This window comes from Oryctolagus cuniculus, chromosome 8 (assembly GCF_051225735.1).
Source record: "Oryctolagus cuniculus isolate XC-2025 breed Fujian yellow rabbit chromosome 8, ASM5122573v1, whole genome shotgun sequence".
Taxonomy (NCBI): Eukaryota; Metazoa; Chordata; class Mammalia; order Lagomorpha; family Leporidae; genus Oryctolagus; species Oryctolagus cuniculus.
The window spans coordinates 10,956,402-10,973,889 of NC_142874.1; the positions used below are offsets into that span (position 1 = coordinate 10,956,402).

General features: G+C 41.1%; 1 protein-coding gene across 9 annotated transcripts in view; it reads right to left on the reverse strand.

Moving 5' to 3' along the window:
- The window catches only part of MARCHF1 (membrane associated ring-CH-type finger 1), a 973,853-nt gene that overhangs the window by 367,845 nt on the left and 588,520 nt on the right, over positions 1 to 17,488 (reverse strand). The window lies entirely within an intron of this gene.

Below are 17,488 nucleotides of genomic sequence, written 5' to 3' on the forward strand. Positions count from 1 at the left end.
ATACACATAATAGAAATTCAATCAACAATTCAACATTTTATTTTAACTGGGGGCAATGGGGAGAAAAAGAAGAATATGCGTATTATTAATAATATCCGAGAGTCTGGGACACTGTAAGCAGCTTGCACCATTGCAAAGGGTCACACATCTCTCACACCCTCTACGCGACACGTCTAGATAATCGTAATTCCTCGTGCTAGGTTCTAAGGATTATTTTTCAGGGATCAGTTTATAACAATTAGGTCTGACCCCGGGAGCTAAGAATGTCCTGAGTAATATCTATGCACAGTCAGTCATGTGTCACTGAGCGATGGGGATGTGTGCTGAGAAAGGCACTGTGGTAGTTCCGTCCCTGAGCAGCACAGAGTGGAACTGCACATAGGTAGGTGGCATATGTCACTCACGCCACGAGGCCCCTGGATGTTTTCAAGGGCTGGGAGATGTCTGAGTCTGCTGCTGGCCCAATAAGAACACTATCTGATAGTAAGCTTTTTAATAAGTAGGAATATATCCTAAAATAACAAAATGCAATAAACATATAAGCCAGCCGCATAGTTATTATCAAGTACTACGTACAGTATTTAACTGTACATGATATACATTTGAACTGCTAGCAGGATATTATTTGCTTATACAAACATCACCACAAGCACATGACTGACGCATCACACTGACTTCATGAGAGCTATGATGTCATCAGGTGCTAGGAATCTTTCAGCTCCATTACATTCCTAGGGGACCATCATTGAAATACAATCTGCTGTTGACCAACACCTTGCTATGTGGCACACGACTGTATTTCAGTGACATCTAACACCTTGGCACAGCTTTTAAGCTGAACATCAATACAGAAGCAGAATAAATGGAAAACAAACAGTGTGAGAGAGGACTTACTCTGGCCATGCCAAGTCTATCTCTGTCACAATGTTCTGTCAACCACAAAAGGCAGAATTTTGGTGCAAGTACAGTACATTTAGCAGGGTGCATCCTTTAGCAGGGCAATCCATCCAAAAGTAATCTTTACAATTTCCTAAGTCATGAATAGAATATGACTTTACAGTTTTCAAGAACTTCCCACTTGGGGGAACTATCTGTTTCTGAAAAAGTCATATCAACAGTGACTTTCCTGTTTCCCTCGTAAAGTTTTACAGCCTGCTTTTCCACTCCACCACCCTCAGTAATTAGAAATAGTTTATTGCAGGTCTTTAGTTAAATGCATTACACTGTCAATTAAATATCAAAAATAATGTGAAGTAATTATTTTTCACAGCATCCAAAGCAATTAGCAATCTGGTGGTTTATAACATTTCAGGAATTCAAAATAGCACATTTTAGAGCACTAAGAAAAGTAACATAAAGAAAGGTTGCACTAGGCATTGATGAGTTATTGCTCTAAATGACAAAATAGTTGAGTAAAATGGATCTGAACAATGTAAACATGGACGTGATTTTAACGCTTTCCTAAAAATTAAGTCTATGCTACTCAATGGAATGGCAATCTAATAAGAGTGACTTATTCATTTGTGGTTCAGAGAAATGGTGAGGAGAAGTTGAATGCGATTGTTGGAATGAGCCACAAATTATTAGTACCTGTCTTTTTCAAACACATTGTTTGATATTTTATGGAACATTCTTATCTAACATAAAAACTGCATATCCAACTAATTTGAACTCCACAGGAAGTAAGTATTTCCACATTCCCAGTATACACTATCTTGGATATTCATCAGTTTTATTGCATTTCTTGAACTACACTAAGAGTAAATGAAAATGAGTATCTTTATTCAAAGGCAAGGAGTGAAATAACACTTAGTGAACATCACAGTTTACTCAAGTATAAGCAAATGTTCTGAGTCATCCATCACCTGTTTTTTTTTTTTTTTAATTAACTCTATAGTGACAAGTCATGTTAGTACTTACAATATTATATCTATAAAGGAATAAAAAGCATAATAACGTGGTCCAAAAATTATGATATCTTCTGTTCTGGCATGTGTTTGTAAAAGCACTTTCCATTCAGATTCTGAGACTGAAATGAAGTAATTTAACTTCTTGGTAGCATGCTTCTGATTTTGTGGTGGGTGTAGCTGTGATATTTGTTATACAATCTTCATTAATCCATAAATGTTTACTGAGCCCCTACTATGCTGTATGTAAGGGATTAGACATGGAATGAGGATTACTTTCATTTATCTACTCAAATTGGGTTTGAGTTTAATTCATGATAGATAATTTTAAAATCTGAGAACCACTTGGATCTTTGTCATCTCTAATTTCTGGACTTGTAGAACTACTCGCTCAACACCAAGATGAATTTCTGCTCCTGTTGCAGATGTATTATTCCCTGCTGTTGACTTGGAGAAATCACCTTTGTAAACCACACCACTGAACTGCTGTCAGCAAGTCATCATGACAAAAACTGGCTTTTCACTATGCCCATCGAAATGTGCATTACAACACAATGTCAATGTCATTCTGCTTTTCTACTGCACGTAACAGTTATCAAATAAATTCCAGAATTATTAGCAAGGAAGGCTGAGTAATGCAAAAGTTAAATATATACCTTTTTGTAAACAATACATTAAAATTAATCATTGACTATTAACCATGGACCTGCAGTGACTGTTAGGGGGAAACAGAAAAACTTTGTACACAGCGATGGATTGGAAAACGTATAATGTAAGTTGGATATATTCAAGTATTTATAAAGAAGGTTAAGCATTTGAAATTTCAGAGACAACTTCACAGCTTTACTGCAATTTTTTATTCTATCAATGAACAATATTCAGGGCAGGCATTTTGCGAAGGGGCTAAGACAGTGCTTGGAAGGCCAGCACCCCTATTAAAGCACCGGGGTTCAAGTCCCTGGTCTGCTCCTGATTGCAGTTTCCTGCCACTGTGTACCCTGACAGAGCTCCTGGTTTTAGCGTTAAGCCTGGCTCTGCCCTGGTTATTGTGGGTATTTGGAGAATGAACCAGTGGATGGGAAATCAATCAATCTCTCTGCTTTTCAAATAAATATTAAAAACAAATAATAATTAACATAATATTGAATAACATTAAGAAAATCTATGATGGTTATATTATTACACGTCAACATTCACATCACATCATAGGAGAGAAATCTTGTTTCATGACTTCCCTGTGGATAAGGACCTTACAATTGTCAAAAACAAAAAACAAACAAACAAAACAACAACAACAACAAAAAAACACCCTCCACACTCTCCTTTTCTGTTATTAAAAAACAATGAGATTTTAGATGATATTTCAAAGGGACTTTTAAAATTTATTTATTTATTTACTTGAGATAGTTACAGTCAGAGAGAGAGAGTCAGAGAAAGATCTTCCATCTGCTGCGTCACTCCCCACAGGGCTGTAATGGCCAGGGCTGAGCCAATCCGAAGCCAGGAGCCAGAAGCCTCCTCCAAGTCTCCCACGCAGGTGCAGGGGCTCAACCCCCTGGTGCCGTCTTTCACTGCTTTCCCAGGCCATAAGCAGAGAGCTGGTTTGGAAGAGGGGCAGCCAGGACACAAAGTGGCACCCCCATGGGATGTCGGTGCCACAGGCAGAGGCTTGGCCTACTATGCCACAGTGCCAGCCCGCAGAGAGGTTTTTTCCAGCATTAATGCCAAAGCACAGACTGTGGGAATTGTTGAGGTGAGTGAAGAGAACCAAAGGGTTAGAAATGCCGACTGCTGAGTGTGGCAGAGCAGCCTTCGTCCTGCACAGGTCTGGAATACTCATCATAATCTTAGTGATAAGAATGGACTGTCAGTCAGAAGGGTAGGAAAATTATATGCACTTACAATTAACCCTAAAGCACTTTAAACGGTGAGTGTCATTAGGAGTATATCCGAATAGGAAAGTGGTCATTAAGCACTTGTGTTAATTGCTATCTAACCATTGAACCAAGCTAATATGAGATACAGTGATGAGCAACTTACATAATGATCACAGGAAATTGAGATTTAACTAAGCTTAATTTTTAATATGCTACTTCAAGCAGATATTTAATTTAATAAATAGAAGCACAGTGCATTCTCTGTGGACTAAATCGACAACAAATTAAAATTAAGAAAAAAAAAGTGAGGCAATTGAGAGTACCTTATGGAGAATAACTTACTTTTAATTCAGGAAACATTTACTGAACATTTGCTCTGTGCCCAGTATTGGGCTTGGAACCATTGGTAAAGAGATAGAAAAGACCCAGGGCAGAGAGTTAGTAGGGGAACCCAACACATAAACCTTGAGAACAGCCACGCTAACATACGCTGAGCACTATGAAAACTTGGAGAGAAGACATTTCATTTAGCATCATGGAGGGGAAGTTTCATTTTTGGAACTCTCCAAAGAGAATAAAATTAGTAGCAATTCGCATGAAAATTGACATTGCTACGATCCCTAAAGCTTCTGCCAATACAAGCTATATTGCACAGCTGCAGGAGGCAGCATTCACACTGCAGTCCATATAAACGGTGTTGTGCTTCAAGGGACACTCTTCCCATAAAACATCAAGTCCATGGCACGCCCGAGGCTGCGCAGCCTGGCAGCCCTGACTGGCTGTGACTGGCCACACACTCACTTTACGCTACCCCAAGTCTAAGGTAGCTTACCCTTAAAATCAGAACTTTGTTTTGCACAGAAAAAAAGTGGCTGCCTGCTTCTATTCATCAATTCCGTCAACTCTTTCCTTCCTCAAATTTTCCCAATCCATACCATATTCAATAAGTGTGCTTGTGGTCTGGCTAAATGCTCCCTCTCTTCACATACACACATGTGAGACCACATCACCCTCCTCAAACTTGAGACTTATGAGCCTTGCCTAAGAACTGAAAGAGATTTTTCTATTGCAATTTCCAGATTTTTTTCTGTGCATTTGTTCAGCTATCATATCATGAGCATATTTAAGTGTTGGGGTTGGCATTGTGGCACAGTGGGTGAAGCCACCATCAGTGACACTAGCATCGCATGTAAGTGCTGATCAAATCCTGACTGCCCCTTGCCAGCTCAGCTTCCTGATCATGTGCCTGGGAAAGCAGAAGGAGATGGCCCGAGTACCTGGGCCCCTGCCACCGATGTGGGAGGCCCAGATGGAGCTCTTGGCCCAGCCCTTGCTGTGGCAGACATTTAGGGAGTGAACCAGAGGGCAGAATCACTCAATCTCTTTCCCTTTCTCTCTTCCACTCTGAAGCTTTGCCTTTCAAATAAATAAATAACTTAAAAATATTTGGTGATGGAAAGCCAAAACACTCTGGCAAAACAAACAAACAAACAAACAAAAAAAAACCCACCTAAATGAAAGATCTCCGGAAGTGAGATCCCAGTGAAAAGAACAGGTCTTCAAAGAAGGAGGTACCTTTCTCTGAAGGGAGGAGTGAACTTCCACTTTGACTACGACCTTGTCTAAATATGATCAGAGTTGGTGAACTCAAAAGGCTTCCATAGCCTTGGCAGCTCATGACAAGAGCCTAGGGTGATTACTGACGCCATAAACAAGAGTGTCAATTTGTGAAGTCAACAACAGGAGTCACTGTGCACTTACTCCTCATGTAGGATCTCTGTCCTTAGTGTGCTGTACATTGAGATTTAATGCTATAACTAGTACTCAAACAGTATTTTTCACTTTGTGTTTCTATGTGGGTGCAAACTGTTGAAATCTTTACTTAATATATGCTAAACTGATCTTCTGTATATAAAGAGAATTGAAAATGAATCTTGATGTGAATGGAAGGGGGGAGGGAGAGGGAAAGGGGAGGGTTGCGGGTGGGAGGGAAGTTATTGGGGGGGGAAACCATTGTAATCCATAAGCTGTACTTTGAAAATTTATATTCATTAAATAAAAGTTAAAAAAATATTTGGTAAAAGAATTAAAGAAAGGGGACAATGAAAGAATTATTTAAAAAATGTATCAGCTATAGGACACTTCCTCCACTAACCCCCATAGTAATAATGAAGTTCAATTTCCCTAATGAAACGACTTTTGAATAAGAGAAGGAAGGGACACTTTAGGAATTTCTGATTATTAATGTTTGTTCTTTAGAATTGTGTGTGTAGGACCAGGCATTTACTCTATTAGTTAAGGTGCCTGTATCCCATACTGGAGTACCTGGTTCAATTCCTGGCTTCGCTCCTCACTTCAGATTCCTGCAAATGTAGACCCTGGCAGGCAACAGTGATGGTTCAAGTAACTGTGTCCCTACCCGCTGAGCACGAGTCTTGGATTTCCAGCGTTGACCAGGGCTGCAGCTAGCCTTGTGGGCATTAGAGGATTGAGCCAATGGAGAGAAGCATGTTCCTATTCATTCTCATCCATTCCCTCTCCTTCTGCCTCTCCCTCCCCCTCACCTTCTTCCCTCAAGTAAATAAATAAAAGTGTGTGTCCATGTTATAAGGATTAGTCCCTATGCCACTATGATGTGTGAACCTACAAATCACCAGCTGCTGCCATGGACCTCCAAGTGGAAGTACTGATCTGTCCACACACAGCTCTGAATTGTTCTTGAAGAACTGGAATGCCAAAGACCATCAGAGATCTGTTGTTGGGCATGGATTTTTTTTTTTTTTGACAGGCAGAGTGGACAGTGAGAGAGAGAGACAGAGAGAGAAAGGTCTTCCTTTGCCGTTGGTTCACCCTCCAATGGCCGCCGCGGCAGCACAACTTTCTTGTGAAGTCAGATGGTTCACTCTAGGCTTGTAACACCTCACAATGGTGAACAAAGAGAGGACCCAAAAGAATGAACAGGCCCTCATTCTCTCCTCTTTCAGGCAGTGCAGACAGAGAAGCCAGTAGAAAGGCAATTCTGGTAGCATTATAAGCCTTAACACTAGAAATCTGCAGAAATAGGAAGAAGGGGTAGCTTTCTGTTAGACAATCTGGGGGAACTATAACAATAGAGAATCCTGCAATCTTAATTTATTAAGAGAAATCACCCAGTACAGAGAAACATGCATAAACACCCACGTCCAGAAGTGAGAGAGATGATGTCCTGTAGTGATGGCTAAAACCTTCCTCTTGGAATTGTTTGTTCTGTCTAGGTACTCAGGACATGTCCTGGGGACTGTATTTTGGGCATAAAAGAATCAAGTGTAGAGATTCCAGTTTAAGCTCTGACCTGTACAAAATTTGCAAATCATCTCTCCCACCCTTCTAAAAAGATAAAGTGGAAGACACTTGTAGGTGATCCTGTGCCTGGCTGGGAGACTGCCTGCCTAGCCCATGCAGGATGTCAAGAGGGTGTGGCACACCATGCCCCCCCAAGGGAAACCCTGGTGGAGGGCTCAGCACCTTGAGACCCACATATGACCTGACTGCTGGCAGGCGGCAGGGGCCCCAGGCACATTTCCGCCACCCCCACTTCCTGTTGAGGGGCCTTGCAATTGTCAACCAGGTAAACACTTCCCGGGTGTGTCCCAGATCCTTAAGACTACCTGGAAGGCTACATGAGCTATGTGACCTTCTAGCTGATTGGAGAAGCATAGAGGCACCAATATCAGCTTTATCCTACAGAATCAGCATTGCTACCCTGAGCTAGCTACTCCCCTTTGCCTGCCCTATAAAAGCTTGTGCCTAACTGCTAATAAACGGACATGTTCACCGAAACTGTCTTCGGTGCTTCTTGTGGAAGAACACCGCTGCCCTACCATTCCAACAGTGTGGGCCAAGCAGGATGAGCTCACAGAAACTTCAAATCAATGATTTTTCTTGGGTCCATCAGGAAACAGAAATTGCAGAACAATATGACCCCAAAATATGGAGAAAATGGAATACAACAAATCATGGCCAACTTCACAACTCACAAAGAGAAGTTACTGGAACCCCATCTGGCGTTAACACTTGCATTGTAACGCGGATGCACCATGGCAGGCACAAAGTGGATTAGCTTGGAACTGAGAACTTCTATGGGGCTGCTTTCTTAATGGGGGCTTAACACTTTCTTGGGTTTCATCACCAGGCAACTTATCTACTCTACATGGTAAATAGCTAAGAAGGATTCTATGGTAGACTAGCAGATGGAGAGGAAGAGGGCCCATTATAAAATGCCTACAGACTATTCCTATAGCAGAGACCTATTCTCAAGGAAAAGTATCTTAGCAGAATCTCGTGATCCCACCTAAAGGAAGGGAATGTCTCCCACTCCAGCCTATCTACCTTTCCTTTCTCAAATGTGGTGAGGAGGGGATCTAAAAAAACATTTGGGAAGGTCACAGTCCAGGGACATAGGTCCACTAAAAGGCTTACATTTAATCCTAAAGTTTTAGAATACTTCACCTCTACTCTATCTTACCATCGTATCCACAAGGCTTCAGGATGACGACAGTGAATTACAGCTGGAAGGCCTGCAGGAAGCACATTGCTGAAGGAGGAGTACTTGGGAAACCAAAGTCAACAGCACAGGCAAGCACAAGTGCGCTGGAAGAATTTCTACTGTGACAGCAAAGATGAACTACACCCATATTTCTAGACAGAATAACAGAAATCAGACAAATGGTGTATTTATCTCCATTTCTATATCCTGTTACATTTGGCTTTTTTTTTTTTTTTTTGACAGGCAGAGTAGAGGACAGTGAGAGAGAGACAGAGAGAAAGGTCTTCCTTTGCTGTTGGTTCACCCCACAATGGCCCCTGCAGCCAGTGCACCGCGCTGATCCGATGGCAGGAGCCAGGTACTTATCCTGGTCTCCCATGGGGTTCAGGGCCCAAGCACTTGGGCCATCCTCCACTGCACTCCCGGGCCACAGCAGAGAGCTGGCCTGGAAAAGGGGCAACCGGGACAGAATCCGGTGCCCCGACGGGGACTAGAACCTGGTGTGCCTGTGCTGCAAGGTGGAAGATTAGCCTAGTGAGCTGCGGCGCCGGCCTACATTTGGCTTTTACACACAGAATTATGAACATGCCAAGAAGCAAGAAAAACCATAGCCCAAGGATGCATGAAAAAGCATCACAGTGGAACTCAAATACAACACAGATATTGGGGCCAGCACTGTGGTGTGGCTGGTGAAGCCGCCGCCTGCAGTGACAGCATCCCATAAGGGTGCCGGTTCAAGTCCTCACTGCTCCACTTCCTATCCAGCTCTCTGCTATGGCTTGGGAAAGCAGTGGAAGATGGCTCAAGTCCTTGGGCCCCTGCACCCACATGGGAGACCTGGAGGAAGCCCTTGGCTCCTGGGTTTGGATCAGCCCAGCTCTGGCCATTGTGGCCAACCGGGGAGTGAACCAGCAGGTGGAAGACCTCCCTCTCTCTGCCTTTCCTGCTCTGTGTAACTCTGCCTTTCCTGCTCTGTGTAACTCTGCCTTTCAAATAAATAAATACATCTTTTAAAAAAGCATAGATATTGGCCGGCACTGCAGCTCACTTGGCTAATCCTTCACCTGCGGCGCCGGCAACCCGGGGTTCTAGTCCTGATTGGGGTGCTAGATTCTGTCCCGGTTGCTCCTCTTCCAGCCCAGCTCTCTGCTGTGGCCCGACAGGGCAGTGGAGGATGGCCCAAGTGCCTGGGCCCTGCACCCACATGGGAAACCAGGAGGAAGCACCTGGCTCCTGGCTTTGGATCGGCGCAGAGCACCGGCCGTAGCGGCCACTTGGGGGGTGAACCAACAGAAGGAAGAGCTTTCTCTCTGTCTCTCTCTCTCTCACTGTCTAACTCTTCCTGTCAAAACAAATTTAAAAAAAGCATAGATATTGGAATTGTCAGGGAGTTTAAAATATCTATAATTAATATATTAAGAGCTGCAACGGGGGGCCGGCGCCGCGGCTCACTAGGCTAATCCTCCGCCTAGCGGCGCCGGCACACCGGGTTCTAGTCCCGGTTGGGGCACCGGATTCTGTCCCGGTTGCCCCTCTTCCAGGCCAGCCCTCTGCTGTGGCCCGGGAGTGCAGTGGAGGATGGCCCAGGTGCTTGGGCCCTGCACCCCATGGGAGACCAGGAAAAGCACCTGGCTCCTGGCTCCTGCCATCGGATCAGCGCGGTGCGCCGGCCGCAGCGCGCCGGCCGCGGCGGCCATTGGAGGGTGAACCAACGGCAAAGGAAGACCTTTCTCTCTGTCTCTCTCTCTCACTGTCCACTCTGCCTGTCAAAAAAAAAAAAAAAAAAAAAAAAAAAAAAAAAAAAAAAAAAAAAAAGCTGCAACGGGAAAAGTAGGTAACATGAGAACAAATAAGTAATGTAGGTAAAAGGATGGGAACTCTAAGAGAGTAGCAATTGGAAATGCTAAATGTGAAAACATCACAAAATGAAGACTGCCTTTGAGGGGCTCATCAGGAGGCTGGGCATGCCCAAGGAAAGCATTCGTGAGCTTGAAGACTGAGGAATCGCAAAGAATATGGAGAGGAAAGTAGAACATCAGAGAATTGTCGATAATTTAAAGAGGTGGGACATGTGCATAACCAGAATAGTAGAAGGAGAAAAAAACAAAGAAATATTTACAAGATACAAGGTCAATTTACAAAAATCAACTGCTTTCCTATATACACATATACCTACATAACATCAGTGAAGAATTAGCATTCTAAATTTTTTGAAAATGTCATTTGTAATGGCATCAAAATTATTTAGGTGTAAGTTATATAAGGTATTTTTAGGATTTGTATGGAAAAGTATAACTCTGATTAAAAAAATCAAAGCAGACCTCTTTTGTAGATGTTGACCAACTCATTCTAAAGTTTATGCAGATAGTCAAAATACCAAGACTAGCCAATACAGTCCTGAAGAAAAGCCCAGATGGAGAACACGTTATCTAATTTCAAAGCTTACCATGAGGGTTTCAGTAATTAAGGCAATGCTTTATTGCACATACCACAAATGTATTCAACAGTGGAACGTAAGAGTCCAGAAATAGAATTATAACTATAGTCAAATGACAAAGCAGTAAAAGCAGTTAAGTAGAGAAAGGACAATCTTTTCAATAAGTGGCACTAGAACAAGTGGACATCCACATGCAAGAAAATGAATTTAGACACAAAGCTTAAGCTTTCACAAAATTAAGCCAAAAGAGATCATAAGCCTAAATATAAGTACAAAACTTCTATAAGTTAATGTGGGTGACTTTGAAGTTAGTAATTAGGTGCTGGAATATTAAAATCATGATCCACTAAAGAAAAAAAATTGATGTTGGAATTTATTTTAATTATATGTCTGTGAAAGACACTTCAAAGAATGAAAAGATAAACCACAGACTGGGAGAAAATATTTGTAAAATATTATCACATAAAAGATTAGTATCCAAAACAAAGAACTCCTAAAACTCTTAGTTCCATCAAACATGTTTTATATCTTTATCAAACAAGTGGTTAAGAATGACATATTCCTGTAGTATAATGATCTCTGATTATTAGTAAAAGATTTATTTATTTATTTCAAAGTCAGAGTTACAGACAGACTAAGAAAGAACTTTCAGCCACTGGTTTACTCCCCAAGTGGACACAACTGCAGCCTGGCTGGGTGAGGCTGAAGCCAGGTGCTTCCTCAAGGTCTCCCACATGGGCGGCAGAGGTCCAAGCACTTCCCAGGTATAACAGCATGGAGCTGGATAGGAAGTGGAGCAGGTATGACACAAACTGGGCCCATGTGGGATGCCAGCATCACAGTCCACAGCCTAACCTTCTATACCACAGTGCCAGCCCTGGTCTGTGACTGCTTTTAAAATTTACTATATATGAGAGAAAACAAAAAGACAACAGGGACTAGTACTGTGGTGCAACAGGTTAAGCCGCCACCATTGACACTGGCATCCAGATGAGACTGAGTCTGAATCTTGGTTTCTCCATGTTTTTTCTTTTTCTTCTTTAATTTCTATTAATACACAGGCTTAATGTTCTACAAGTAAAAACAGAAAGACCACTGTTTCTCAGGAATATAGACAAGGGCTATAAACAATAATTAAATCATAAGATGTCAGTTTCATTTTAAAACTTTTTGTATTCTATATTAACTACCAAATATCAGATACATGATATTTTTCTTTTTGGAGCTGTCTTATTACACTTAGCACAACTGTGTCAAGTTGCATCCATTTTGTTGCAAAAGACAGTGTCTCATTCCTTTTTATGGCTGAGTAGTATTCCTCTGTGCACATGTGTGTGTGTGTGTGTGTGTATGTGTGTTTGTGTGTGTATGACACATTTTCTTTACCCAGCAATTAGTTAATGGGCATATAGGTTGATTCCATAATTTAGCTATTGTGATTTGAGTTGCTATAACCAAGGGGTGCAAATAACTCTTCGATATGCTGAATTCATGTCCTTTTGGTAAATTTCCAGGAGTGCGATGGCTGCATCATATGGTAGATCTATTTTCAGATTTCTGGGACATCTCCATACTATCTTCTATAATGGTTGTACTTATGTACAACAATGTATTAGGGCACCTTTTTCTCCATATCCTTGCCAGCATTCGTTATTTTTTTATTTTTGGATGACAGTCCTACTACTTGGCGGGAGGTAAAACCCCACTATGGTTTTTACTTGAATTTCCCTGATGGCTACTGATTCTGAGCATTTTTTTAATTTGTCTGTTGCCCATTTGTATTTCATGCTTTGAAAAGTGCCTGTTCATGTCCTTTGCCCACTTCTTAACTGGACTGTTTGTTATGTTGTTGTTGAGTTTTCTTGAGCTCTTTGTAGATTCTAGATATTAATCCTTTAAAGAAGCATAGTTTGCAAATATTTTCTGCTGTTCTCTCAGATGTCTCTTCACTTTGTTGAGTGTTTCCTTTCCTGTGCAGTGGCTGCTCTGCTTCTATCCTGTTCCCTGCTAATGTGGCTGTAAAAGTAGTTGAAGATGGTCCAAATACTTGAGCCCATGCCATCCACATAGGAGACCCAGATGGATATTCTGGCTCTTGGCTTCAGCTTGGTCCAGTTCTGGGTGTTACAGCCATCTGGAGAGTGAACCAGTAGATGGAAGCTCACTTTTTCTCTCTTTCTTTCCCTCTCTCTCTTCCTCTGTAATTCTGCCTTTTATATAAAATGAATGAATTTTTAAAATAAACAATAAATGGGCAAATGATCTAAATAGTTACAACAAAGAAGACATATAGATAGAAAATAAATACATGAAATATCCTCAACATCATATGTCTTTAGAGAACTTTAAGTAAATAAAAAGATGAGATACTACTAAAAGCCTATTAGAAAGCCTAAAATCCAACAAACTAAAAACAACAACTGCTGATGAACAACATAATATTTATCCCTCTTAGTATTTTTTGTTTGTTCTAATTAATACTATTGGTTGAATTCTGTAATTAATACACGGTTATTCTTAAGTGTTGAAACTTAACTGAAAAGTGATCCTTGTTAAATATAAGAGTGGGAATAAGAGAGGGAAGAGATGTACAATTTGGGACATGCTCAAGCTGACTTGCCCCAAATGGTAGAGTTAGAAATGTGCCAGGGGATTCCAATTCAATCCCATCAAGGTGGCATGTACCAATGCCATCTCACTAGTCCAAGTGATCAATTTCTGTTCACAATTGATCATAATGATAGGACTAAGAGTCAAAGGGAGCACGTAAACAAGTCTAGTGTCTGCAAATACTAACCGATAGAAAAATAAAGGGAGAGAATGATCCAACATGGGAAGCGAGATACACAGCAGACCCACAGAATGGCAGATGTCCTAAACAGCACTCTGGCCTCAGAATCAGCCCTTAGAGCATGCGGATCCAGCTGAAAAGCCCATGATAGTATTTCAGGCATGGAAAGCCAAGACACTCTGGGGGGGAAAAAAAAAAAGACCTAAATGAAAGATCTCCGCGAGAGAGATCCCAGTGGAAAGAACAGGTCTTCAAAGAAGGAGGTACCTTTCTCTGAAGGGAGGAGAGAACTTCCACTTTGACTATGACCTTGTCTAAATATGATCAGAGTCAGTGAACTCAAAAGGCTTCCATAGCCTTGGCAACTCCTGAGAAGAGCCTAGGGTGATTACTGATGCCATAAACAAGAGTGTCAATTTGTTAAGTCAACAACAGGAGTCACTGTGCACTTACTCCTCATGTAGGATCTCTGTCCTTAATGTGTTGTACAATGTGAATTAATGCTATAACTAGTACTCAAACAGTATTTTTCACTTTGTGTTTCTATGTGGGTGCAAACTGTTGAAATCTTTACTTAATATATGCTAAACTGATCTTCTGTATATAAAGAGAATTGAAAATGAATCTTGATGTGAATGGAATGGGAGAGGGAGCGGGAAAGGGGAGGGTTGCGGGTGGGAGGGAAGTTATGATGCGGGGGAAGCCACTGAAATCCATAAGCTGTACTTTGGAAATTTATATTCATTAAATAAAAGTTAAAAAAAACAACAAATGTTCATGAGAAGATAGAGCAATCAGAACTCCTATTCATTGCTTGTGGGAATACCAAATGGTATAGCCAGTTTGGAAGACAATTTGTTCATTTATTCCGAAGATGACCACTGACTTATATACAATCCAGCAACTGTGTTCACAGAGATATACCAGATTTTAAAATTTATGTCTCATAAATACCTACACACGAATGGTTAAAACAGTAGCTTTATTTGTAATCAACAAAAAGTGGAAGCAGTAAAGATGTATTTTACTGGGTGAATAAATAAATAAATTGCAGCACATCCATATAATAGCATATTCTTCAGGAATAAAAAGAAATATGCTACCAAACCATAAAAAGACATGGCTAACCAGAAACTGCATATTGCTATATTTAAATAAGCCAGAGTAAAAACGGATAGTTTCTGTATGATTCTAATTACATGACATTCAGGAAAAGGCAATGCTATAGCAACAGTAAAATAATCAGTTGTAGGACAGTGAGAGTATTCTGTATGACACTACAATGCCAGCCACATTAGATTATGCATTTGTTACAAAGTGTAACCCGTAAGGTATGCAAATTAGAACATATCATTTAGGAGGCTGGGGATCCCAGGATGAAATATAGACTGGAAAAAACACAATTTAAAAATATCGCAAACGTATGGACTAGCGTCATTGAAGTGGATGGGAAAATGCACTGGCCCAAGAACAATTAGAGACATGGAGTCTAGAAAGAGAAGAAAATATATTGTACATAAGCACTGTAGTTAATAAAATTTTTCCCTATGAAAGTATGAGTTAACAATTCTGATACTGCTATGAAATTATACCAGAATTGAACAATTAAGTAAATTGTTTGCAAAGGGCCAGCTTTCTCCATGTTAGCATGAGAAGTTTACAGATAAGCAGAAGAGAAGGCAATAGATCACAGTTGGATACACAAGTATGAACTCATATTAGTTTGTAAATATAGAAATGGTTATAAATATATTTACATACATGAACAGGTATATACAGATGAATCTTTATGCTCTGTGGGTTGACAGGGCATAGAAACAATGAAGCCCTAATAGTCATGTGCACAAATCTTGGTGTCCAATATTGTTCTACAATAAAAGGGATCAGGATTGCCTGGCTGAAGACTGGTTAGAAGACTAGGGCAGTAAAAAGACTCCTAGAGAAATTTGTAATGCCGAAAAAAAAGGAAGTGCCACAAAATAAAACAGACAGAGAGAAACACAATTTGAAGTATATGTCAAAGGGAAACAGAAAAAAAAAAAAAAAAACTGGTACAATTTGAGCAGTAAGATAGAATGTTATCAGATTATAACCAAAGTACAGGCTAAATACACATGAGTCTATAGTAACATGGTGAATGATTGAATAAAGAAATAAAAGAGAGAAGACAAAGCATTTGTACAGATTTACAAATAATTTATACAGATACTATCCTCAAACGTGGTTGGAGCGCAGCATTGTGGCACAGTGGGTCAAGCCACCTCCTATGCTGCCCTCCCATATGAGTGCTGATTCCACTCCCTGCTGCTCCACTTCCAGTCCAGCTCCCTGCTAATGCATCTGTGAAAGCCACAGAAGATGGCCTGAGGGCTTGGGCCCCTGCCACTCATAGGGGAGACCTGGATGGAATTCAGGCTCCTGGCTTCAGCCTCAGCCATTGCCACTATTTGGGGAGTGAATCAGCAGTTGGGAGCCTTGTCTTTTTCTGTCTTCCCCTTTCTCTGTGTAATTCTGCCTTTCAAATCAGTAAATAAGTCTTAAAAAGTAAATGTGAGTTTTTTAAAAAAAGTGAATGGGGGAATTTAACTTCATGTACCACTGTACATGGCGACTTCTTTCCAAAGAGTTCCACATGGAAAGATAGAAAAGAAGTCTAAATTTACAGGGACAAAGCTGACAAGCCCTACCTGAGCCAGGTGTCCTGCCATGATAAGCCATGCTGACCTATGATGTGATGAAAATGATGGTTTATCTCTGGGTCTTCCTGCTCTGGACCCACAACTGCAGTTTAATCATCAGAAACAGAACAGAACAAAATAAAACACAAAGTACCACACAGACCTCACCTGAAGAAAATTCTACAAAAGATCTGCCCAAGAATCCTCAAAACAGTCAAGGCCATCAACAAGAAAAGTCTAAGAAAGTGCCCCAGCCAAGTGAAGCCTAAGGCGTCATGACAATTCAATGTAATGTCTCCTGCGTCGGGGGATGCAAAAACATCATTATGTTACAATGCAGGAAATCTGAAGACAGGATAAACTTTAGTAAATCATCATGTATCAGTATCAGGTGACTAATTCTAACAAATGTACTATACCAATGCATATTGTCAATAACACTAAAAATTGGGTGCGGTGTGTATAGGAATTCTTTGTATTATGTTTGTGAATTTTCTGTATATCTAAATGCTCTAAAATAAAAATATTATTAAATATGAAACATGGATTCTATTTTATTCGCTTTTGAAAACTACACTTTATTTCAGCACACAGTTGTAAGCAATAACCAACAGAAAAGTGAGTATTTCCAAAGGCTAATCATTCAATAGCTCTAACAAAGTGTACTAAATTATATGGCTGAGGTATTTTTTACAGAGAAAGGTGGTAGATGAAGTAAGAAATTCTAGTGGATTATTTTTGCCTTCTTGGGACAAATAAATAACTACAGGAGATTATCAATAGACTCTGTGTCACTGATTTAGGACGCAAAGGGATTGAATCAGCTCTATTCAAACTTCCCAAAAAAAGAATCCCCTGTGGACTGAAAATAAGCCAGCCTCCACTCCCGTCTCTCTTAGAAATGAGTGAACTTGGCCAGCGCCGCGGCTCACTAGGCTAATCCTCTGCCTTGCGGCGCCGGCACACCGGGTTCTAGTCTCGGTCGGGGCGCCGGATTCTGCCCCAGTTGCTCCTCTTCCAGGCCAGCTCTCTGCTGTGGCCAGGGAGTGCAGTGGAGGATGGCCCAGGTGCTTGGGCCCTGCACCCCATGGGAGACCAGGAGAAGCACCTGGCTCCGCCTTCGGATCAGTGCGGTGTGCCGGCCACAGCGCACTGTCCACGGCGGCCATTGGAGGGTGAACCAACGGCAAAGGAAGACCTTTCTCTCTGTCTCTCTCTCTCACTGTCCACTCTGCCTGTCAAAAAAAAAAAAAAAAAAAAAAAAAGAAAGAAA